At 38.1% G+C, this 24448-nt stretch overlaps 2 pseudogenes; both read left to right on the plus strand.

Moving 5' to 3' along the window:
- Positions 1-20322: 20322 nt before the first annotated feature.
- Positions 20323-21576, plus strand: LOC101708639 (kinesin light chain 4 pseudogene; annotated as a pseudogene).
- On the plus strand, positions 21458-22167 carry LOC110349650 (kinesin light chain 4 pseudogene; annotated as a pseudogene).
- The last annotated feature ends 2281 nt before the right edge of the window (positions 22168-24448 follow it).

The following is a 24448-nucleotide window of genomic DNA, read 5'->3' on the forward strand; positions in this document are numbered from 1 at the left end:
ATACTATTTTGTGATTGAAGCATACAGTTGGACTGCTGCTGTAAAAATTTGCACAGAAAAACAAGAAAAACCATGAAAGAAAGTTTAAAAAACAAAACAAATTAAACCAGAAATTTAATCTTTTTTTTTTGTTACGAGGACTAGAAAAACAGAAAATAGATCAAGAAAAATTGTTATGAAAATAATAAAAGAGAACTTTTCAGGAAGAAACATTATTTTCAGACCTTGATATTTTTCATGCAATTCTGGTTTTTCCAGGATCCACAATGTAAGAGTTGTAGGGTCAGGAAGAATTCTACCCAGATTTCAAAAGCTTAGATGTGGATACAGGACTTAATATTTGCCCTGCTTGATTTTGGTCTTGCTTTCATCTGATTTTTTTTTCAATCTCTTTGTATCCCTTTCAGAGTGGGAATGTTTACCTGGTGCCATTGTATATGGGGGTTATGGAACTTAATTTTGATTTCATAGCTGTCCACAGCTAAAAGTTTGCTATGAATTTCTGAGGAGACGTTGACTTGAGCTTTTGAAAAAGGCTGGAACTGATATGATTTGGGGGTGAAAGGCTGTTGCATTTTCATTTGTATTCACAATAGTTGTCTTATGTTATGTGGATTTAAAAAATTGCTATTGTTTTTATTTGCAGATTAAATATAATTTAAGGAGGTATATTTGGCTATACAGTTGACAAATGGTGGGATGTGTCAAATTGAATGGTTTAGGGTTCTTACCAGGGGATTGGCTGACCACACTACTGGCTGTATGGGGGCGAGTCATGGTGACCTGACCTTGGGGTTTATGTCTGGTCTTTTGCTCCTTCTTCTCTGGTACTGTTGCCCTCCTCTGCTTCTCAGCCATCATGAACTCAGCATCTTTGTCCTGCCATGTCCTCCCACCATAATGTTCCTGCTTTAGAGCATGGAATCGAATCCCCAATTTGCAAGCCAAATTAAACCTCTCCTCCTTTTACTTATGGGTGTCAGGTATTGTGTTTCAGCATTAGGAAAGCTGACTAGTACACCGACAAATGTTACTATTATATACAATGTTTCCCGTATAAATCACAAAATAGAAGGTGAATATTACCAATTTAATACATTAAACTGAAAGGGCAAATAACTGAGAAAGTTTTTTTTCCATTAGAATTATAAATTTAACTTACATCACTGTACCCTTGCTGCCTTCCAGTTTTGCATGAAATTTAAGCTTAAAAGTAGAGAAAAGCTTTTCAGTAGAGCAGTAAGGTTCACTGACTAGAATGGGCATTTCATTCATCCATCCATCCATTCATTCATAATAGAGGTAGACAGAATGCCTCTTTTGTTTTAGGCACCACTCTAGGTGCTAAGGCATACCTTTCAAATAAAATCAGCCAAGCATTCCCATCACATGCAACTCTAGAAAATGTTACTGGGTTCTGGGGACTCCTTCAAGGGATTCTTTTTAGGTTTCTCTTATCCTGAACATAGAATTGGAGAAAACAAGGACAAAAGGTAGTAAGGTTTTACATTTATTAAAGGTTGGAAAAGAAACATTCTCTCCAGAGCTAGTACAGGACCAATAAAAATAGGAAAAGAAGTGTACTCAATAGTATGTGAGCAGACCACTGAGAAAGACAGGGCACAATGGCCAGGACATAATGGTGGCCCTCTTTGGTATTCCCCACTCCTAAGGCTGCTGTCACATCCAGGCTGTCTTGAATTCTTGGGTGAAGAATTGAAGAGAACATTTTTTGATGGGTCTCAGGTGCAGAGCTTATGAGCATATCCTGGGTCTCCCCATTCCTTTATCTCCAGCTTCAAAAACACTAAGGCATAATACTTAAAACCCTACTATGTACACATTAGACATTCTTCGAAGCATTTTACACAAGGTCAGTTATTTACGGAATTTTGCATTTTAGAGCAGAACCAGAATTTAGTGGCGTGATTATTAAATAGATTGAAGGTATTATTGAGGATGGGACCTCTCCCCAATTTTCATCCGGAAGAAGATGCATTGTGAGCTGTTCAATTCCCAAGACATACTATTACCTTTGTAAATTTGAGTCTTAGCCATTTAGCATGGTTAGTAAAACGAAGCTTTATGACTTTTTTCCCTTTTTCATTTTTTTTTTTTAATTTTGAGGCAGAGCCTTGCTAAGTTGCTAAGTTACTCAGCCTGGGCTCAAATTTCTGATTTCTCTGCCTCAGCCTCCCAGAGTTCTAGGATTAGAGGTATGTGTCACCACACCCTGAAAGTTTTGCAATTAATTTTCCCAGGCCAATCAATTTATTAATGATATTCTATATTAACACTAAATTACTATAAGAAATAAATATCATGTATCAGTGACTCAGTGGAGCAAAAATTTATTTCTCACTGATACTTTGTTTACCACATTGGTATCTCTGAGTGGCCTGTTATCCAGAGATGATTAATGAAGACTCAATCACTGGGAGCATGTAGCTTCCTCAATTAATTTAGTAGGAAAAGAGACATTTTAGAGAATTGAAGGTGGGACTTTTGATGCTTTGTTTTGGAGGAGACTCAAATCCTCTTGGCTCATATTTAATTGGCCAGAATTTACATAGCCTAGAATCCTAAAAAATTAAAAATTAAAGTGGAGCAATGAGAGTATTTGGTGAGCATAAAATAGTGACCCTGCCCAACATCTGAAGGAGGAAATGTCAGCAAAATTGAAATTCAAATGCAGAAAATTTGAGAATTCTAAGGACTTTCTAGGTAATAAAAGCAAATCTTACAGTTCTGTTTGCTCCCCACTCGAAAATACTCAAGAGGTAGGTGTTGGTGGGAAAGAAATATAGTTTTTTGAGGGCTAGCCTTGAGAAAAAGGAGAAACTCCTGTCTCCAAACCTCCATCTTAGGGAACTCAATACAGCAAGGGCTTTTATAAGGAGGGAAAGGAGGAATAGAGGAAGGTGGGTAGGAAGGGCATATGTTGAATGAGGTCTTTGTCTTCCAGGTTTCTCCTTTTCTTCCCCTTTGACTGGAAGATCGCAATCACTCTTGGGCTCCTGGGATTAGTTACAAGCACATTAATGTTCTGCAGTTTAGATAATTTTCATGCCTTGAATCAGTTGATGCACAGGATTAAAGAATAAGGAGGGCTATTATACATTATTTTAACTGAAGGTCACCAGATGTTCTGGATTCTGTAAATTGAAAAATGGATGATTTAGCAGTTAACATCTTACTCATATAGGTCCAGCTTTGCTTTAGAATTGAAAATGCCTAGCAAAGGAAAGGGATGCAAAATTATTTCTGCCAGGGACAACTGCCAAAGTATTGACCTTCATTACTGAAATAGCTAGCAGCAAAAGTTTGTGTTAATCCATTAGGTACACGGAAGGATGCATAATAGGGAATAGGCTCAGAAAGCGTCCATGTGACAGAAACAGTCACTGATGGAAGGTGGAAATCCTCGGTCAAGCCAAAGTCATCACATCACAAATTTCATCAAAAACCAACCTCACCGTTGACATTCCATGAAGCACCCAGGACTCTAAGTGAGAGGCTCCACATGACCCTCAGATTAATTTTCAGAGTCCTTTAGTTTCTGTGATTTCTGCAATTTTGGCCCCTAAATGCATTAAGATACATTTATGAGAAGGAACTAGGGTAAAGCAGCATGGTGGACATAGGTATGAACTGTCTAGATTTCCCTTTAAGGAAGACATCTGCAGTCTCCAGATGCCAGGTTTTTGACCTTAGTTAAAGAGAACCACTTTTCTCAAGAGCATGTCCTATCCAAAATGGCCCCTGTGTGACTATTTATAACGACTTGGACTTACAAAGGCATTTTTGTCTAATACAGGACACATCTCATGGGCTTAAACCCCAAAGCTCTCTATGGAGTTGGATGTGACTTTCTTAGCTCAACAACATAGTTAGACTTCGTCTTCTGTAGAGTTTTACATTCTCTAACTCCCTTCCACAAATGTTGATCCCTCAAAAAGTCTTACATCATTTAATTTCATCTGCTCTTAAAAAAAAAATCTGTAATTTGTGGTATAAGGAATGGCTCACAAAAGTGAATGATAAAATGGGGTTGTAAAACTGAGTCACTTTTTGCCTAGTTACTCAGTAGGTGGTAGGCAAACCCAGATAACATCTCCTGGCTGAAGGTGGCAGTTCAGTTGTCCAAACTATCACCAATGGTGAATTGGGGTGTTGTACTTTTGGAAGGGACACATTAACTGGTATAGTTTGTCTTCTGTTTTTAAGTACAGAGAGTAATAAAGAAGACAGTTAGTTGGGAAAGCTATTGCCAAGGGCTATTGCCACGTAGGTAAAGATGAAAAAAGTCTCTAGGAATTAATGAGCAATTGAACACTGAGTTTCAAAGCTAGAGAGCCCCCAGCAGTTTAAAAAAGAATTTCTTCCTTCCTGTGGGGAAACTAAGAAGGAGGCCCAGAACCTAATGGAGCTACTGCATTCTAGAGTATAGCATGTTAAATACAACCAACTTGTCTGTCAGAGCAAGATCAGGGCCCTGCTTGCAGCAGATGGGAATAGGAACATTGCATACGTGCTCAAAGACATTTTTTTTTTTTGTACCAGGGATCAAACTCGGGTCCTTGTGCTTGTGCAGCAGGCGGCGAAACCACTGAGCTAAATCCCCAGCCCCACAAAGACATTTTTAATGGCTCACTATCTCTGAAACATCTGAGAAGGAAGAAGTGATCTATCCCTCCTAATTAAGACTATTCTTAGACTTGAAGAGAATGTGTGCCCATAAGATCTGCAATCTCATCTCCCTGTTTTCAAGTTTACAGGCATCCAGCTAGGCACATGTAGAACTCCATAAGAGAAAGGAAGAACTAAATTCCAAGGAGGCTGAAAGATGTACCACAGTGGTTCTAGGGAACAAGCACAGAACTGGATTCTCAAAGTGATTGATCAAAGGGGCTGGATGACCTGATTAGAGAGGGACAGTTTTATTCATTGGGAAATATTTATTTTGAAGGCTCCTAGAATTCCAGGAAATTTTTCATGCTCATTATTTGGATTGTTCCTAGAAACACACAAAAAGGTGATAGCCCATATTAAGTATAGTTGAATGCCAGAAGTTCTGTGCCAAGTAGGGACAATACAATTTCCAGAGATGTGAAAATGGTAATAAGGAAACATCCCAAAAGGCCAGAGAATCTACCAATGACTATGTTCTACAGGAATGCTTGAAGAAATCACCATTTACTATGGAATAAGAAATGCAAAGTTCAGAGGACACCAGAAAATTCACATGCTCAATAGTTTAGACATCCTTTGTCAGAAGGCGGAGCTCAAAAGAGAAGTTAAGAGGACTTAAAAGAAAAACCTGCTTTAAAATGTTATCAGAAATTTTCCTACACATTGTCAGTCCAGGAAACAGATGTGCTTTGATATCTAAGACTAAAAGATAATTTGGTCTCTAGAGGAAATATAACAAAGCAAAATAAATCTTGTCAATAGCGGCTCTCTTCTGCAACCCAGGGCTATAGATTTGAAAAAGACATTATATAACTAAGCCTGCAGACATTAACAATATAATTGATAATCAATAGTATGTATATCATTAATATTAAATTATTACTAGATAATAGATCCCTGAAATCATAGAAGCCAGTTGAGGTACTTAATCACCAGAAGTTAGAAGGATACAATTATTGTATTGGTTGCAGAGTTGGAGTTTCACCTGAGGGGCCAGGTCACAAAAAAGGCTAATTGAGTATCGTGCTCACCAGTACAAATAGATTATCATCCAAAGTGGCACAAATATGTATGATACTGAGGAATAGAATTCAAACAGTTTATAACCCAAAATTTCTGACAGAAGTGAAACTTGGACTTCTAGAAAGAAAAACCTAGCAATACTACAGCAAATATTCACAAATGACTCTTGGAGTTCTTCCCAAAATGAACTTAAGCCAGGGATTCATTTTTGGGAGAAAGATCAGTTTATTAAGATAGGGGATCTATGTACAGAAAAATGACTGATCCTTTGAATTTATTGCTCTATAATTGTCTTCTTGAAATTCTTCATAATTTAATCTTTTCATCTATTCTCTGTGAGAGTTAAGTATAAAAAATAGGGCAGTAACTGTCAAGAATTTGGAGCTTTAATTTACAGATGATCTTGTCTCCCATCACCTCTCCACCTTCCCTGCTCCCAGCTCCCTGGGACTAGTTCACTGCCCACTATCCCTAAGAACTGATTGAAGGGTCAAGGATAGGTCCCTGGGCTGGTGAAAGAAGATTCAAGGGTGAGGATCTTCCCTCAGCTGATAAACATCCTTATACTCCAAGGAAGGCATGTTAAATAGCAAATAAAAGTCATTATTACAGAGGGAGAGAGAGAGAGAGAGAGAGAGAGGGAGGGAGGGAGAGAGAGAGGAAGAGGAAGGAGGAGGAGAGAGAAAAGGGGAGGGGAGGGGAGGGGAGAGGGGAGAAAGGAGAAGAGAGAGACAATAGAAGAAAGGAAAAAGGTATTTTTCTTCTTTTTGATTAAGGGACTCTACATTTTCGTTTTGTATTGGATCCCACCAAATATGAAGACATTATTTTCAGATATTTACTCAGATAAAAGTACAAGAATATTCAAGAATTTTGAGGACTATAGAAACAAATTTGAATTGCCTTTGATACCTAGCATTCTGAAACATTATTATGGTATCACTGGTAGGGTAGGGACATATAAAAATGAGGTATTGTGTCTGTGGGCCCCTGGGTCATTTATGAGTTCCCTGAATGCATTATTGGAATTACCGCACATAGTCTGACACATTGAATCCTTGGGCTGTGAGGTAAGAAATATGGTAGAAAAGGGACAGTGGAATCACTTAAATCACCTTTTTCTAGCCAAGGGGATTAATCAGAAATGGTTATCTCACAAATGGAAGTATGTGAGAGACATAAAAATGCTACCAACTGTGATGGCTAATTTTTATATGTCTACTTTATTGGATTAAGAAATACCTGGAAGAGTAGTAAAACACACTTCGAGCAGTGTTTGGGTGGAACATGGAGACATGGCCTTGGGGTCTATGTCTACTCCCTTATCCCTTCCTCTATTGCACTTTTTCTCAGCTCAGTTTCCCGGCTGTCATCAACTAAGCAGCTTTGCTATGCCATGCCTTTTCATTAAGCTATTTCTGCCTTGCTGTTAGCCTGCCATGGACTGAGTCATCTGAAACTACAAACAAAATTAAATCTCTCCTTCTTTAAGTTCTGAGTATTGAGTATTATGTTTCAGTGACAGGAAAGCTAATGTACCATATGACTTAGTCACTTTCTTCATTGGGATATAATACTGAATACACACAACTTAAAGGAAGATAAATTCATTTTGGCTCACATTTTTAGTCCATAATGCACTATCTTCAAGGAAGGATGGCATGACAGACCAACAGAGTGGAAGAAAAGCTGCTCATGTCATGGTGGCCAGGAAGCAAAGAGCAAAGTGGAGAGTCACAGAGGCAGATATGCTCTTCCTAGTCATGCTCCCAGTGAGCCATTCCTAACCAGACCCCATCTCCTAACAGCAAATCAGCTGTTATCCCACATAATCCAATCACTTGCCCAAAGCCCCACCTATGAGAGTACTAGGCTTTGGAGTAACATCTAGATGTAAACCATAACACCATCTCAAAGAATCTACAGATTGCAAGGTTAAATGTATTCCTTTAATTCACCAGTCTGCTCTCTAAGAGCTTTAAATCAGATGGGTGCTACAAGATGATAGTGCTGTACTGTATCACAACAAAGGGCACCACCAGATCCAGCTTCTTGATGTGGCCTATTTGCTAGAGAAGATTAATACAACACACTGTGGGGGAACATAGCAGTGTTGTAAATACATGCTTTTCTATTCTAATGAGCAAAGGGGATCAGTAACAGTATTCATATGGAGAAGACAACAATAAACACTTCCACATGGCTTTAAGGCTATATTAACCCTCTTACTCTTTGTCTAGACTGGAGTGAATAAACATCCAGCAGAACATCATATTAACCTTGACTTCAGACTGAATACAAAGAAGATATACTGAGTAAAGTAGGGGACTTGTGGGTTGTACATACTTCTGAGTGTGGAAGGCAAACTGTAAAATTTCAACATGTTAACAATCATTAAATGTTTTAAGGCTCCACTGATGAGAGGTAAAGTAAAATATTGTCTCTGAAGTAGAGGATGAAATGTGGTATCTCCTGGTTTCTGCACAGAAGATAGCTAAGTATGTTCTGCAAGTAGTATTTTCCAGCTGAAAATTGACTTGACTTATATTTGTGGATACAGAAATCCTCAGGATTTTAGAGGGCACAGAGCAACACAAGGTTTAGAAGTTTAGGTGTAAGATACTCTAATACTCAGTCCTTATACAATGAAATAACCTTCAGTTTGGGAGGTATCAGTGGTAAGTAAAATGTTATACAGAGTTTGTAGGAAGCACTTCTCCTCTCATCTCCAGAGTTTGTAGGAAAATTGCAATAACAACTCCACTGGCTCTGGAGCAAGGTTATGCCACATGTGACAGAAGAATGACATACTACAATTAAGCTGTGACTGGGGCACTGGGGGTGGCAGAATGCAAAATCATGTGACACCTAAGTGCCACTCATCAGGAACTACCTATAATAATGGATTATGTTTGATTTGGATCAGTGGGCCCTCAAATAATGCATCCTGTGATGGAAGAGTTAATTCTGAACTGAGCTAAAGCAAAGTCAAAAAGCACATGCAAGTTGCATTGGGTAGGGAGCCATGTTCCCTACTACTGAAACACAAGTCTACCTATATTAGCGTATGCCTAGGTTCATGAGAAGATTCCCTTATGATCATCTAAAAGAGGAGAAAAATGTCAAAGCATTTATATGTGAGTTACCCTGATAAGTTTTAGATGAAGTTGAAAACATGGTGACTCCACTGCAACATTACTCACTTGGAAAAGAGTAATGAAACCTAAGTTTTTCCCTGATCAGCTACCTTGTATGGTAAGAGAACTGGCCTTTATCTCTTTAGTATTCAAGGTAGAGGTCTAGCTTTCTTCTCCCTTCCACAGACATTGGGAGCTCAGCACACCACAGGGTATTGGGGTATTGGGAAATCATACCAAGGGCCCAGGGGATGGGACTTATTGAGGAAGACCATATTAATTATGACAAACCAAACTGTAGCAGACACTTCTGCCCAATATTAGCAGGCTATAGTGGCTCTAGCTTCTTGCCCCTCCATAATTTGGCTGTGTTACCTTGGAAGTAGTTCAATCAGCTGATTTCACGCCTACCCAAGGTCAGCTGACTTCAACTAAATTCTTCCCCTCTGAATTAACCATTTTTTTCTTTTCAGCAAAGATATGCTAGTCCCCTCAATTCTCCAGTCCTGCCTGCTTGATACTTGTTATCAGCAGGTGTCCTGAGGCCTGCCCAGCTTCCCCTCTCTCAAGCTTGTAATGAATAAACCCTGAATATCCTTGGTGCCTTTACCTTTGCTGCCCAAAGCAGCTTAGATCAAGCCAAGACTCAGTCTCTCTCAAGTGTCTGTCTCTGTTTTTATTTCCCTCTTTCCTATCCCATGGACATCATACTGGCTTGCAGGAGACCAGGACCACTGCAGAGGTCTCTGGTAACAGCCCCTTTCCGGATCCCTGAGCTCCATTTCTCTTACAAATTGTAGATCATGTATTTGTCACTACTTGAAAAAAGAAGAGAGAAATTGAGAGATAAGATTTGGGAATTGAAACTAGGAAGCAAAACTAGGAAACAGTTGAAAGGAAGTGAGATGATCATGCAGTATTTGTATTTCAGTGCCTGGCTTATTTCACTTAGGAGGATGTCTCCCAAGTTTGTAGTTGCACAGTTTTGTTACTATAATGAAATTCCTAAGGCAGGGTAATTATAAAGAAAAGAGGTATATTGAGGTCACAGTTTTGGAGACTAAAACTCCTAAGAACATAGCACAGGTCCATCAAGGCTGTCTTGGTTGTAAAATACCACAGGGTATAGCACCATAGCTGTAGGAACATATGCCAAAGTTCTATTGCTAGAAAGAAAGCCAGAGTTATGGGGAAGGGACAGGATTGCTGTTTTTGTAGCAACTTTTTCATAAGAACTCACTACAGGTCCCACAAGAACTAGCTTAATCCTTTCCAAAGGCAGGGGGCCTGATGACTTCACCCTGGCCTTTACCGCTTAACAACCTCCTAACATTGTTAAACTGAGAAGGTAGCTTCCAACACATGAACTTTTGGTGGGGAAGACAAACCATAATAAGGCTGAGCCCTGTTGACACAAATAATAAGATTTCTTTTTAAAGGCTGGATAATATTCCATTGTATACACATACCGTGTTTCTTTATCCAATCATCATCTATTGATGGACACTAAAATTTTTTTTTCATATCTTGGCTGTCATGAAAAGTACCATAATGAATATAGGAGGAAAGACATTTCTTCAAGATACTGATGTCCATTCCTCTGGACATACACACCCAGAAATAGAATTGTTAGGTGAAAAGATAATCTATTTTTATGCTTTTAAAGAACTTCTATACTATTTTCTATAAGAAGCACAGCAATTTACATTCCCATCAATCATGTAATAGTTTTCTTCTCCACATCCTTGTCAACGTTTATTGGGTTTTGTCCCTTTGATGATAGCTATTCTAACAGTGAGAGGCTCTCATTGTGAATTTGATTTGCATATTTCCACTGATTAGTGATGTTGAACATTTTTTCATATATTTGTAAGCCATTTTATTTATTTTTTTCATTTATTTGTGAGCTTCCTTTTTGTCCTCTTTTTACCTAGGGTTTTTGCTATTTGCTATTGAATTGCATGAATTCTTTTTTCTGAATATTAACCCCTTATCAGACATAGTAGTTTGCCATTATTTTCTTCCATTCTGCAGTTTGCCTCTTCATTCTGTTAATTGTTTCAGTGGCTATGCAGCAGCATCTTAGTTTTATGCAAGGCTGTTTATTTTTGCTTTTGTTGCCATATAAAAGTAATCATTGCCTAGACTGATGTGAAGAAGCTCTATCCCTGTTTTCTTCTAGAGGAACTAATTTTTACGTACAGTTAAAACTTAATAATACTATGCTGGACATAAATTATTCATAATAACATAAGTAATGACAAAACTATATATTGTTATACTTTTCTTGGAAATAACAATTTTAGCTTCTTAAAGGGTGCACATGAGAGGTATAATCATGTTAATTTTGTTGGCTCACTAAAAGTTGAGAAACAAACAAAATGAAAAAAAAAATACCAGAAAATTTGGCCTGAATTCACTTACTCCAGGTGTCCTGAGTTATTTAAATGAATTATATTCTGGATGTGATGTTTTCTTCTCCACCAGAACTGCCTCACAGGCAACAACCAGTGGCAGAATTTTTATTTACTTCGATTCTATTATGTGGTTCATTTCAAATTGTATGAAAAACCTTAGAGAAGTATCTAGACTTAATCACTAATATTGATTATTATAACCTTCTCTTTTCTTTAGGTTGTCAACATAATATACTTATTTTCTTATTGTCATATTGCATCCATGAATATTATTAGTCATATCACAAAAGTTTATGCTTTTGCTTTTCTTTAAGTTGATTTTTAATCACTGATGTTAACTTGTCTGTATTTGCCTCTACTAACTCCCCCAAAGTGAAACATACTGAATTATTTCAGAAAAATCTCCAATATAGATCCCTTTTAGCAGAAATTTAATCTGTTCCTGCTTTGGTTTTATTTTTTTTTAATAAAAGATTGCAAACATTTTTAAATTACTACTTATATTTTTAGGGAATACAAGGTCCTTGATGATTCTACTCAGTTCTTATTCAGCGTCATGGGTCTAAGATGTGTAAAGCTAAATGATTTTTACTATATTCTTTAAAAATGCATTTTTCGGGCCGAGGATTTAGCTCAGTGATTCTGCCACCTGCCTCGCACGCACAAGGTCCCAAGTTGGATCCCTGGTACCAAAAAAAGAATAAAAATAAAAATAAAAATAAATAAAAATGCGTTTTTCACAGCTTAGGCAACATTCAAGTCTAAGCAGCCAATTCAATTTCAAGGAAGACTGAGACTATTGAAACATTGACTATTTATGAATTTCTTGAGTACATATTATGTTCTCAATATTTTACCAACAGTGACTTTTAAGCAAAATTGAATTTAAGCAAGACTGAAGATCATTCTATAAGTGTCATGATCCCCACAGTGAATATGTTGTATTTGGGGCATAGGTGCTTAGAACAGAAAGTCATTGACGTTTTCAAGTTGTGTTATAAAGAGATGGCTTTGCATCCATTTAATATTTAAAAATCCATTTCTTTAAAGAAATCTGTAAATTAGTTACTTTGAAAACGTTCAATTTTTAGTACACTTGGGGTTTTTCAAATGTCCTGCACACTCAGTACCAATAAACTTGGGGATGCCATTTCACAGCACTGTGTGAACATTTTTCATGAACAACAACAAATGGATATATCGTAGATGATTATTGAAACCTGACTGAGTGGAATTAGGAGAAGCTCAGTTTAAACTGTGTGCATTCACTTAACAGGCTTTTTTGGGTCACATGGCCTTGAATGTTGACAGGTTAAAGGGCATTAGGCCTTATATTAAATGTAGTTACTATGACCTAAATTCTAGAGTCCTTGTGAATATATCTTAAGTGAAATAATTTTACTTACTTTCTATTTAATAATGAGTTGTTCAATGAACATTAAGTTACTCTGTCAAAATTCACTGGTAGCATTTTTCTAGAAAATCATAGAAAAGACCGGGGATTTAGCTCAGTGGTTCAGCCACCTGCCTCACAAGCACAAGGTCGCGAGTTCAATCCTCAGTACCAAAAAAAAAAAAAAAGAAAAGAAAAGAAAATCATGGAAAAGAAATTCTAGTGATTTAGTGGCTTTCTTTGAAATTGAATTTTGTATGCGTGTGGCTTTTTAGTGACTTCCTAAGGCTGCTTCCTGCTGGAGTCATGTATTGGTCTATGCCTTCTCACATGCTTCATACAGCTACCTCTATACTGTGTGTAAAATAACTGTAAACTCTTGTTGAGTCCGGCAGTGCTGTGCTCCCACTGTCTCTGGGAACTCAGCTTTCAGTGATTCAGGTGGTATCCACTGTAAGTCAAACTAGAGCAGATTCTAGAAATTCAAAATTGTCATTATACATTTTGCATCAATTTCATTTAATTATTTTATGTGTTTCAAAAAGTAGCACTTTGTATATATATTAGAGCAGTATTTTATATATCTCACAGATGCACAATGCAAGTCACCTTTTTCGTTTTTCATTTTGTCTCAGTTTCTTACAGAAGACTGAAAGTGTTAAAATTCTTAAAAAAATGTTAACATACAGATCTACTTAATGTCCTTGTGTTCACATAAGCAGTATACAATATTAAATTCATCATTTAATAATATTTTACTCTTTATTAAGGGATATCTTTATTATTTAAGTAATAAAACAGCAAATAAATAGATACTAAATATCAAACATCCAAACAATAAGCTTCAAGTGTAGGAGGGAAGCTCTCCTCAGAGATGTCATTCAGACCATTATACCAATTTTCCTTGAAGGTTTTGACCTTTTTTTTGGATTTTTGTTAAGAATGAATTTTAGTGAGCAGAGAGAACAAGCCCGTATACAAATTTTATGTGCATACAGGCAATTTTTATGTATTCATTCTTTCATCTGTATTTCAGCAAGACTGCTCCAATGTACCACTAAAGGTCTGTTTCTTCCATATTCCACTTCACACAGGAGGGATTGTCAATGACAAGAGGTAAGGGTATGATCAAGTTTGGGTTGAACCTATACTTCTAACAGTACTCATGTACATATAATTGTACTCATGTATGAATATACTGAGTTCAACTCCTCTCCTGGAGCTTTACGCCTTAGGGATAATATCCTGTAAATGAGGGGTGGGTCAGTCTTTCAATTCTTGTCATTGCTGTCTCTGTTTTGTATTGTTCTCCCACAGCTTTTGTATTCAATAGCTGAAGGCTGCTTCTGTTTTTTAGAAGTTATGAATACAGATGCTACAAACATTTATATCTCTGTTTTCATTTTTTTTTTTTGGTAATGAAGTACAAATGGGACTGATTGATCCTATGATAAATGTATGGTTAACTTTAAAAGAAGAAGCCAAACTCCTTACAAAGTGTTTGTTACATTTTGCATTTGCATTTTGATCCACCATGTATCAGAATTCCAGTTACTCTGGATCCTCATCAGTACTTGGTTATCATTTTTTTGTTTATTTTTTCATATTGGCAAGATAATATCACATCTTAGTGTGATTTTAAGTTTTATTTTCATAATTGCTAATGATGCTGAGAAGGATTTCATGTACTCTTTTTCCTCTATGGTCTCTCAAAATATTTTGCCCTTTTTAATTGGGCTTTGTGTATGTATGTGTACCCATTCTTTTTCTTTCCCCCCCATTAAGTTTATTGGTACATTTTCGGTATAAAATACAGTTACATTCATAATTGGGATCTTGTACCATTACATGAGTCCCTTGGTTCTTATTTTTTTTCCCCTTCCCTTGCCCTCCCTTCATTCCCTCCACCCTTCCCTATTTGCAAAGACTTTGTTTGCATTTTTTCCTCTTCTCATATTTTTTTCCTTTCCCTATTTTCCCTTCCCCGACCCCTCACAATTCCCTCGCTCTTTTAGACCTTTTCTTCCTGATACACAATATCAGTTATATATTTTTTAAATTACAATATTAAGATCTAGGAGACATTACCACAGATTTTACAGAATTTAAAAGGATATAGAAAGCATATTACAAAAATCTGTTTTGAAATAAATTTGACAACTTCTAAGAAGTACCTTGGAAGACAAATTAATGAAACTAACTCTGGAGGAAATATAAAATTTGAATACCACCTATTAAAGAAAGTATATTCCTAGCTTGAAAACCTACCTATATGACAACAGCAGGCTCATAGACATTTTAACTGATAAATTATATCAAACAATTAAAGCAGAAAAAAGAAGGAACACTTCTCCCCTCATTTTAGGAACTCAACATTGTGCTAATCCTAAAACTGGATAAAGATAATAGAAGAAAGAAGTATGAACATAGATAGAAATTTGTTTAACAAAACAAACTCTTAGAAGTCAGATCTGGCAGGATGTAGAAAGTGGTTATGTTATAGGAATGGCAGTGTTGGTTCAGCATTGGAAGATCCACCCCCAAAAGTCATCATTTTAACACAGGAAAGGAAAAAGCCATATGATCCTGTCAGTAGTTGGGGAAAAAGTGTTGAACTAAATTCCACAGCTGTTCATGGTAAAAGCTATCAGGAGACTAGAAGTAGAACAGAATCTTCTCAACAGATTAAAGACACGTACTCCTTACTTCCAGTGAGAATGCCTTATATGAATGGAGAAGATACAATGCTTTCTCCTTAAGGTGGGGAGCAAGGGCAGATATGCTTACTCTTTATCTGTCCATTAAACTTTGAACCTATTTTCCACCAAAATAGTCTGGCAATAAAATGACACAACTAGGATAGGATTGGTACGGCAGAAGGAAAATCTTTATATGTAGATGAAATGATCATCTACAGAGAAAATACTAAGAAATTTCTAGGAGCCCCTAGAACTTGTACTTGAATTTACCAGGATTAGAAAACACAAGGTATATATAAAAATTCAGGTCTGTGTATGCTTGCTATAAATGAAGAATTGGATATTGAAATTTAAAAGTTATGTAGGAGTACAAAGAACCTAGAAAAGTTTAAAAAACAAAAACAAAAAAGTGTTGGAAGATGTTTAGTACCTAATTTTAAGACTTCTTCTAAAGCTACAGTAATCAAGGCAGTGTTGGTGTAAGGAAAGACATATAGATCATTGGAATAAAACAGAGAATCTAGAAATAAAACCACACATATATGGTCCACTGAGTTTTGAAAGATTATTTAACATTAGCATTTTGTAGAATATAAACTCAATTCAAGAGCTAAAGGAGAGGTAGTGTTTTCAGCAAATGGCACTGGAACACCTGGTATCCATATATAAAAAATTAACCTCAACCCTTTATTTCCATACATGAAAATAACTTGAAAGGATCTATGAACCTAAATAAGAAAGCCTAAAATTATAAAACTTTAAGAAGAAATTATAAGAGAAAATATTTATGAATTCAGGGTAGGCAAGAACTACCTAGGATACAAAAAACATGATGTATAAAAGAAAACTATTGATAAATGAGATTCCATCAAAATTTAGAACTTTAAATGACATCATTAAAATGAAAAGTAGTCCTTAAACAGACCATATTTACAATGCATATAACCTATGATCAGAATATATAAAGAATTCTTAGAGCTCATTAATAGACAATCCAATTAAAAAGTAGACATTAGAAGATGATAAATAGACAGTATAGCACAAGGAATGGTGTGCAACTCTAGAATCAGAAAAATAGTAATCAGTATAATAATAAGATTGAATTATACCCTCATTAGGGAGATGAAGTTAAAAGTTTTAAAAGCCTTGTCATGACTTTTTCTTTTTGTTGGATTCTGTCCCTTTGCATTTAATTTGTCATGTCCAATGGAGTCATTCTGCTGGGTTTCCTGGGGTTGTGATCCTCATTGTCTTTTCCTGGGGTATTGTGTAAAATATTTTGGAGTGCCGGTTTGGTATTCATGAAGTTCCTGAGGTGCTCTTTATCATGAAAGTATCTTATTTCTCCATCAATTTTGAAAGATAGTTTTGCAGGGCACATCAATCTGGGTTGGAGGCTGTTTTCCTTTAGGGCTTGAAATACATCACTCCAAGCTCTTCTTGCCATGAGGGTTTGCATTGAGAAGTCTGCTGTGATTCTGATGGGCTTTGCTTTGTATGTGATTTGTTTCTTTTCTCTCACTGATTGTACAATTTTGTTCTTCTGTTGGATTTCTGGAATCTTAACTATTATATGCCTATGTGCAGATTTTTTTTATTAAGGCTAGCTGGAGTCCTATATGCCTCACTTCTCTGTATGTCAAGTTCTTTTCCCCTCTTTGGGAAGTTTTCTGCCATCACTTGTGTGAACAGTTTTTTTCATGTCATCTGCACTCTCTCCTCTTTCTTCATTGACTCCAATCAGTCTTATGTTATTCTTCTTTGCATCGTCTAGCAGCTGCTGGATTTATTTCTCATGTTCCCTTACCATTTTAAAGCAATTTTTCTTTTCCTCCTCACTAATTGCAATCTTATCTTCTACATGTGAAATTTTATCCTCACATTGGTTCATTCTGCTGTACAGACTTTTGATGGAGTTTTTAATCTCCTGGAAATCTGTTTGTATCTGTTTTATGGATTCCATTTGTTTCTTATGTTTGGATTCCATTATGTTCCTCAGATCCTCTATTTTTTTATCTGTGTCCTCTCTAGATTTATTAATCATGTCTTGCACCATGAGCAAAATTTTTGCTGTTATCTGAGTAATTATTTCTGATTTCATTTTTCCCAGATCCTCTTTTGTTGCCAGTTCAGAGAGTCCAGGTGGTTGAGTATCAGATTGTTCCATCTCGTTTCCCTTTGGGGTTGCTGTAGGTGATTTTGAACTCTGTTTTTGATGCTTGCTTATGTGTTTTCTCATTTCCATGGTGGGGGGGGTGCTTCTGGCACCCACGGGGCTCACCTTCTCTGCCCTAGGAGCTTGGGTTGGCGGTGGGGGAGCTTTCTTCTGGGTACTGGGACTGGCTCACCTTCTCTGCCCTAGGAGCCTGGGATGGCAGTAGGGGAGCTTCCTTCCAGGTGCTGGGACTGGCTGAGCTTCTCTGTCCTAGGAGCCTGGGATGGCAGTGGGGGAGCTTCTTTCCGGGTGCTGGGACCCCTCACCTTCTCTACCCTAAGACTGTACCCATTATTATAAGTGAATTTTTAAATTTAGTTTTATCTTATAGATAAAATAGCATATATGTTTTGCAAATATTTCTTTCCGTTACATGCAGTTTCATTTTCTTTCCAGTGTCTTTCAAAGAACCAATGTATTCAAATATTTAAGTGTTTAAAGTGATGTCTATTTTATCAGGTTTTCTTCTATGAGTCATATTCTTGGTATTATACTTAAAAAATACTTCCAAAGACATTTTGTTCTGTTTTCTTCTAGAATCTTGATAATTTTAGATCTTAAATTTAGGCAACAATCAATCTTTTGGTTATAATTTTATATAATTTTTATGTAAAAGTTTCTGTATTTCTGTTTTTTCTGAAAGCAAAAAGAAATTTGACTTTTAATATTGACTTTTAATGGTGCAATCTTACCAATTAATTATTTTTTCTGTTTTCTTGTAAATTTCTTAGGACTTTCTGTGTAAAACTATATCATCAGCAAAGAGCTTTATTTCCTCCGTTTCAATTCAAATGCCTTTTTTCTTTTTACTTTCAACATTTAGAGAAAGTTTTTTTTTCCTGAAGTTATTAAACTGAGAATGAATATTAAAGTTTATGAAATATTTTTCTCTGTATTGACTGAAATTATCATTTGTTTATTTCTTGGCTCTCTGTTGTGATTTACATTGAGTTTTTACAAAATATTACAACAACATTTCATTTCTAAGAGAAAAAGTAATTGGTCATGACATTATTTTTATAATATATTGCCAAATTAAATTTATAATATATTATTATCCTTTTCAGTCTATTCTGGAGGGATATTGGTTTTTAGTTGTTTTTAATTATTTTCTGATTTTGTTATTAATATTATCTTAGCCTGAAGGTTAATTGATAAGTGCTGCTTCTTTTTCATTTTTTTGAAAATTTTAGGTAACATTCATGTAATTCTTTTCTTTAAATATTTGATAGAATTTATCAGAGACACTGTCTTGGCATGAAGTATTCTTTCTTTGAAAATTTTAATAAATTAAATGTTTAAAAATATATAAGGTAGCCAGTCTATCCATTGAGTGATCTTAGTTAGCTTATGTTGTTAATTTACACTGTCAAATTTGTAGGCATAAGAAGGTTTTTTGTATCATATAGTTTTAATATTTGTAATATGTGCAATGATACTATTTCATATTTAAAAAAACAACTTCAGAAGTTTTATTTTCAAAGTCTCAATTTTCAATGTCATTGACTTAATATTTTTGTGGTTTTACAGCCATTACCTTTTTAATTACCTTAATATATTTACTGTATGTGGTTTTATTTCCTTTCCTTTTTAAAAATTTATGGAGAAACAAATGTAGATCATTAATATAGGAACTTGCTTATTTCCTAATAGAAGCATGATATTGCTATAAAACATCTTCTAAACACTACTTTATTTGCTTTGAACAAATTTTGATGATTGTGTTGTATATTCATTTAATCTAAATATTTTTATCTTGACTTGTAAATTGCTTTTTACTCATGAATATTTAGAAATATGTGGTTTAATTTCAGATACTTAGTATTTTTGCATATATATTTCTGTCACTGATTTCTAATTCAACTTTGTTATGGTCAGTCAATAAACTTTATACGATTTTAACTTTTACAGATTGTTGAGTTTTTAAAGCTTCAAAATGTGTCAGATTCTGGTCAGTGTTCCTTACATACTTGAGAAGATGTTTATCTTTGGGGATATCTTTTGGGGATGTATCTCCTTGAGGAAGCAATATATAACTAAGGTCACCTAGAGTCCGTTGTTTAAGTGTTATTTATATTTTCAGTGAGTTTATGGATTATATGTTTACTTGTTCTATTAAATTTAAAGAAATGTTGAAGTTTTCAAATATTAATGAAATGTTTCTTATCTTTTTGGTAGTTATGCCACTTTTTCTTCATGATTTTAAAATTTCTGTTATTGTATATAAATTGATAACTGTCATATTATTTTGATTAGTTTCTTATTTTATCATTACATAAAGGTTTTTTTCTATTTGTGATGTATAACAGCTTTCTACTTTGATATATAATTCTCAAATATACATATACCTGATGTACTAAATATTGTAAACACTAGAGTAACTACTAAAAATTTGGAAAAGATATAAATAATAAGCCAAGAATGGAGAAGAAATAAAACCATAGAAAGTACTCAATCATATAATAAGGTGAAAAAATTTAATATTTAACAAAATACTGCAAGTAGATTCTTTGTAGATTTCAAGTCAATTATATCAATAACCACATGCCGTAGAACTCATGTAAGCATACCAATTAAAGGAATAAAATTATACAATTTAATTAAAAATTTAGGTCCAACAAATTGTGCCTATACAATATCTACTTTAATTATAAAAACAGAACAAATTAACAAGAGGAAATGAACAACACATCATGATATGTGATGAAAACAATAATCAAAATAAAGCCTGAGCCAGACCAACAGACTGCAGCCCTGGTGAGGTTCCCCCATCCAAGATGTCAGGCCTGGTGCTGGGGCAGCGGGATGAGCCTGCAGGTCACCGGCTCAGCCAAGAGGAGATCTTGGGGAGCACCTGGCTGGGGAGCCAAGGGCTGGAGGCCCTACACAGTGAGGACCAGGCCGTGCTGCAAAGCCTGTCCCACACCATTGAGTGTCTGTAGCAGGGAGGCCACGAGGAAGGGCTGGTGCATAAGAAGGCCCACCAGCTGTGCTGTTCTGTGGAAAACACTGAGCTGGGGCTGAGTGAGGCCCAGGTGATGCTGGCCCTTGCCAGCCACCTGAACACAGTGGAGTCAGAGAAACAGAAGGTGCGGGCTCAGGTGCAGTGGCTGTGCCAGGAGAACCAGTGGCTCCGGGATGAGTTGGCGGGCATGCAGCAGCATTTGCAGTGCAGCGAACAGGCCGTGGCCCAGCTGGGGGAGGAAAAGAAGCAACTGGAGTTCCTGGGACAGCTGCGGCACTACGACGAGGATGGACATGCCACGGAGGACAAGGAAGGTGATGCCACCAAGGACTCCCTGGATGACCTCTTCCCAAACGAGGAGGAGGAGGACCCCAGCAATGGCTTGTCCCGGGGCCAGGGTGCTGCAGCAGCCCAGCAGGGTGGCTACGAGATCCCGGCCAGGCTTCGGACCCTGCACAACCTTGTGATCCAGTACGCAGCCCAGGGGCGCTACGAGGTGGCTGTGCCGCTCTGTAAGCAGGCACTTGAGGACCTGGAGCTCACCTCTGGCCGTGGCCACCCTGACGTCGCCACCACGCTCAACATCTTGGCTTTGGTGTATCGGGACCAAAATAAGTACAAGGAAGCTGCTCACCTGCTGAATGACGCCCTCAGCATCCAGGAGAGCACACTGGGCCGGGACCACTCTGCTGTGGCGGCCACACTCAACAATCTGGCTGTGCTGTATGGCAAAAGGGGCAAATACAAGGAGGCAGAGCCACTGTGCCAGCGAGGACTGGAGATTCGAGAGAAGGTCCTGGGCACTGACCATCCAGCTGTGCAAAGCAGCTGAACAACTTGGCCCTATTGTGGCAAAACTAGGGCAAGTATGAGGCGGTAGAAAGCTCTTACCAGAGGGCACTGGCCATCTACAAGGGGCAGCTGGGGCCAGACAACCCGAATGTAGCTCATACCAAGAACAACCTGGCTTCCTGTTACCTGAAACAGGGCAAGTACGCCGAGGCGGAGACCCTGTACAAGGACATCCTGACCTGAGCCCACGTGCAGGAATTTGGGTCTGTGGATGATGACCATAAGCCCATCTGGATGCACGCGGAGGAGCGGGAGGAAATGACCAGAAGCCGGCACCGAGAGGGCGGCACACCCAATGCCGAGTACAGAGGCTGGTACAAGGCCTGCAAAGTGAGCAGCCCCACAGTGAACACCACTCTGAGAAACCTTGGAGCTTTGTACAGGCGCCAGGGAAAGCTGGAGGCGGCTGAGACCCTGGAAGAGTGCGCCCTTCGTTCCCGGAAGCAGGGCACAGGCCCTATCAGCCAGACCAAGGTGGCAGAGTTGCTTGGGGAGGGTGACAGCAGGAGGATTTCCCAGGAGGGCGCTGGGGACAGTGTGAAATTTGAGGGAGGTGAAGAGGCTTCCGTGGCTGTGGAGTGGTCAGGGGATGGCAGTGGGACCCTGCAGAGGAGCGGCTCTCTGGGCAAGATCCTAGATGTGCTCCGCAGAAGCAGCGAGCTCCTGGTGCCGAAGTTGCAGGGGAATGAACCTCAGGCCTCCAGCAGCAACATGAAGCGGTCGGCCTCCCGGGGCCTCAGTGCCAGCACCATGGACCTCTCTTCAAGTAGCTGACGTCTATCCCTGCCCAGGGCTTCCAGTCCCTCACAGGCCCACAGCATTCCCACTGCTCAGACAGCTCACCCCAGGGTGGGACAGTAACCCAGAGCCTGCCACTGCCTGCAGGGTCTTGGCCCCTCCTCAGGAACCCCTTCACGAAGCACCCTCAGGACACCCCACTCTGGGGTCCTATAGTAGCTTGCTCAGACAAGAAGAGGCTGCTACTGGCCTTGCTGCAGGAGGGTTTGTGGCCAGCCATGCCACCTCATTTTGGCCTCCTTCTACCCCGCCCCCAGCCTCCTCCTCCCCGGGCTGTCTCACTTCAGGTCACCTATTTCACATTTCTTAAATAAAAGAATCAGGCAACCTTTAAAAAATAAAAAATAAAAAAATAAAGCCTAACTTCTTGTTTTCATTTTACTGTTATAGTTTCTTATTATTTTCTGCTTGCTTGTGTTGTATAACTTTTTAATGAAAAACATTATTTAATCATAATTTAAATTCCTTGCCTACTGATTCCAACATCTGTATCACCTGTAATCTTATTCTGCTATGTTGTCTCTTGATGATGCACTTTATTTTATATGACTTTTTATGTTTCTCTTTGATTGCCAGATATAGTGTCTAAAACAGTAGTAACTAAGGTACATAATATTGCTTCCTGGCAATATGCGCAACTGTTCCTGCTATATTGTTAGCATCAAGATTGAGTGAATTTACGTAGAAGTTGAGTTGGTTCTGTTGCTATTGATGACTGTTTACGTACAGTTCACAGGAACTTCAAATACTTCTGTTTATTTTTTATGGTGGGGAATGCTTGTCAGTTTCTCTGCTGCCCCAACACTCTTGCTCCAGCCCTTTCCTTTGGTCTTCCCTATATCTATACCATGGATAGGGTGACTCTCTACCCACTTACCCTTTCTTCAGCAACAGTGCTTCCTTCCTTATTATTATAGTCAGGGTTTGCAAGGGAGTAGATTTAATACAGTACACATAAACTCATAGGATTATCTTATAATATTTACCCAAAAAGTCAAACACAGAAGAATGCAAGAGATCTGTCCATGCCCTAGAGACTTGAAGAATCCAGATAAGGGCCTGGATCACATAGCAATGTCCTCTACAAGTCCAGCCACAGGCCTAGAGCCCATGGCAATGTCTCACTCAAGTCGTTATCAAGGATCTGCACCAGAAAGACCCAAGAGCCAGTGGTGGAAGCTAGAAAGTCTGCACTCACAGGGTGAAGGATCTGTGGCAGAAGGCTGAGGGATCTGCACTGGAGTCAGGAAGCGATGCTTAAGACAAAGGGGAAGACAACAGCGGTCATCCCCGGCAACAGCGAGGGCACCTGCTCCTCCTACCATGGTAATAGCTGAGTTCATATCAGGAAAACTAGCCACAACAAAACGCCTCCTGGAGCCTGCAATCTTCCCCTCCTGCTCTCCTTCTATGCCTTTCAGGTGATAATCCTCAGGTGGGTCTTCCACACACAGAACCACTGTGACTCAGTTTAGCTGGGCGTTTCCGTTTAAACTATTAATTAATCTGTTACACCTCTTAGCTGCTGTTTCTTAAATTGGTGGTCAGTAGTTATATCTCTGTTTCACCCTCATTGTTTGGAAGGTCCCGGGCCCCTATGTTGAATGGGTGGTGGTTTCCTTGTGCCTCTCTCCTCCCCTAGTGGTGGTTCATCTCCAAAGATCTAGCTCTGAAATGGTTTTCTGCCTGTCTTTAGAGTTGGATGTTTTTCTTCTAACATTTGCTGCAGCTACAATGAATCTTAAAAGTACTCTGGAGACACCAGAGTTTGCTGTCTTTTCCTTGATGGTTAAAGGGCCGCTGTGGGTGTTCATTATTTTCTGTGCTGGTGGCCATTCCCTTCTCCAGACTTCCGTCACCAAGGAGGCTTTCTTCAGTCTCTTTCCCACTATCACTATTTCTTATGACCACCCAGTAGAAGTAGTTCATGCAGAAGAGTCTAGAAGTGAACAGAATTTCCCCTTGATTATATATTATTCAGTTTCTCTACTATTTCAGTAACTTGTGCTCAACATTTAGCAATTTCTTAAAAAGTTCACCTTCTTTTGCCTGCTTGAAGGGAGGTGCTCTCTTTCTCTTGATTCTCCAGGTGAGATAGTATTTATGCTCCTTTTCACTTGGAAGAACCCACTCCTACCTTAGGCTGCTTGATGACTGGGACTTCAGTCCTGATAGGCTCAAGAGAGATTAATATATTTGTTTTAGAATTACTGTACGGCTCTAATATTATTTTGCAGTTTGATGTTCATAATATTAT

Source organism: Heterocephalus glaber, unplaced genomic scaffold (assembly GCF_053883595.1).
Source record: "Heterocephalus glaber isolate CG9 unplaced genomic scaffold, H.glaber_assembly_v1.0 deba00001509, whole genome shotgun sequence".
Classification (NCBI taxonomy): domain Eukaryota; kingdom Metazoa; phylum Chordata; class Mammalia; order Rodentia; family Bathyergidae; genus Heterocephalus; species Heterocephalus glaber.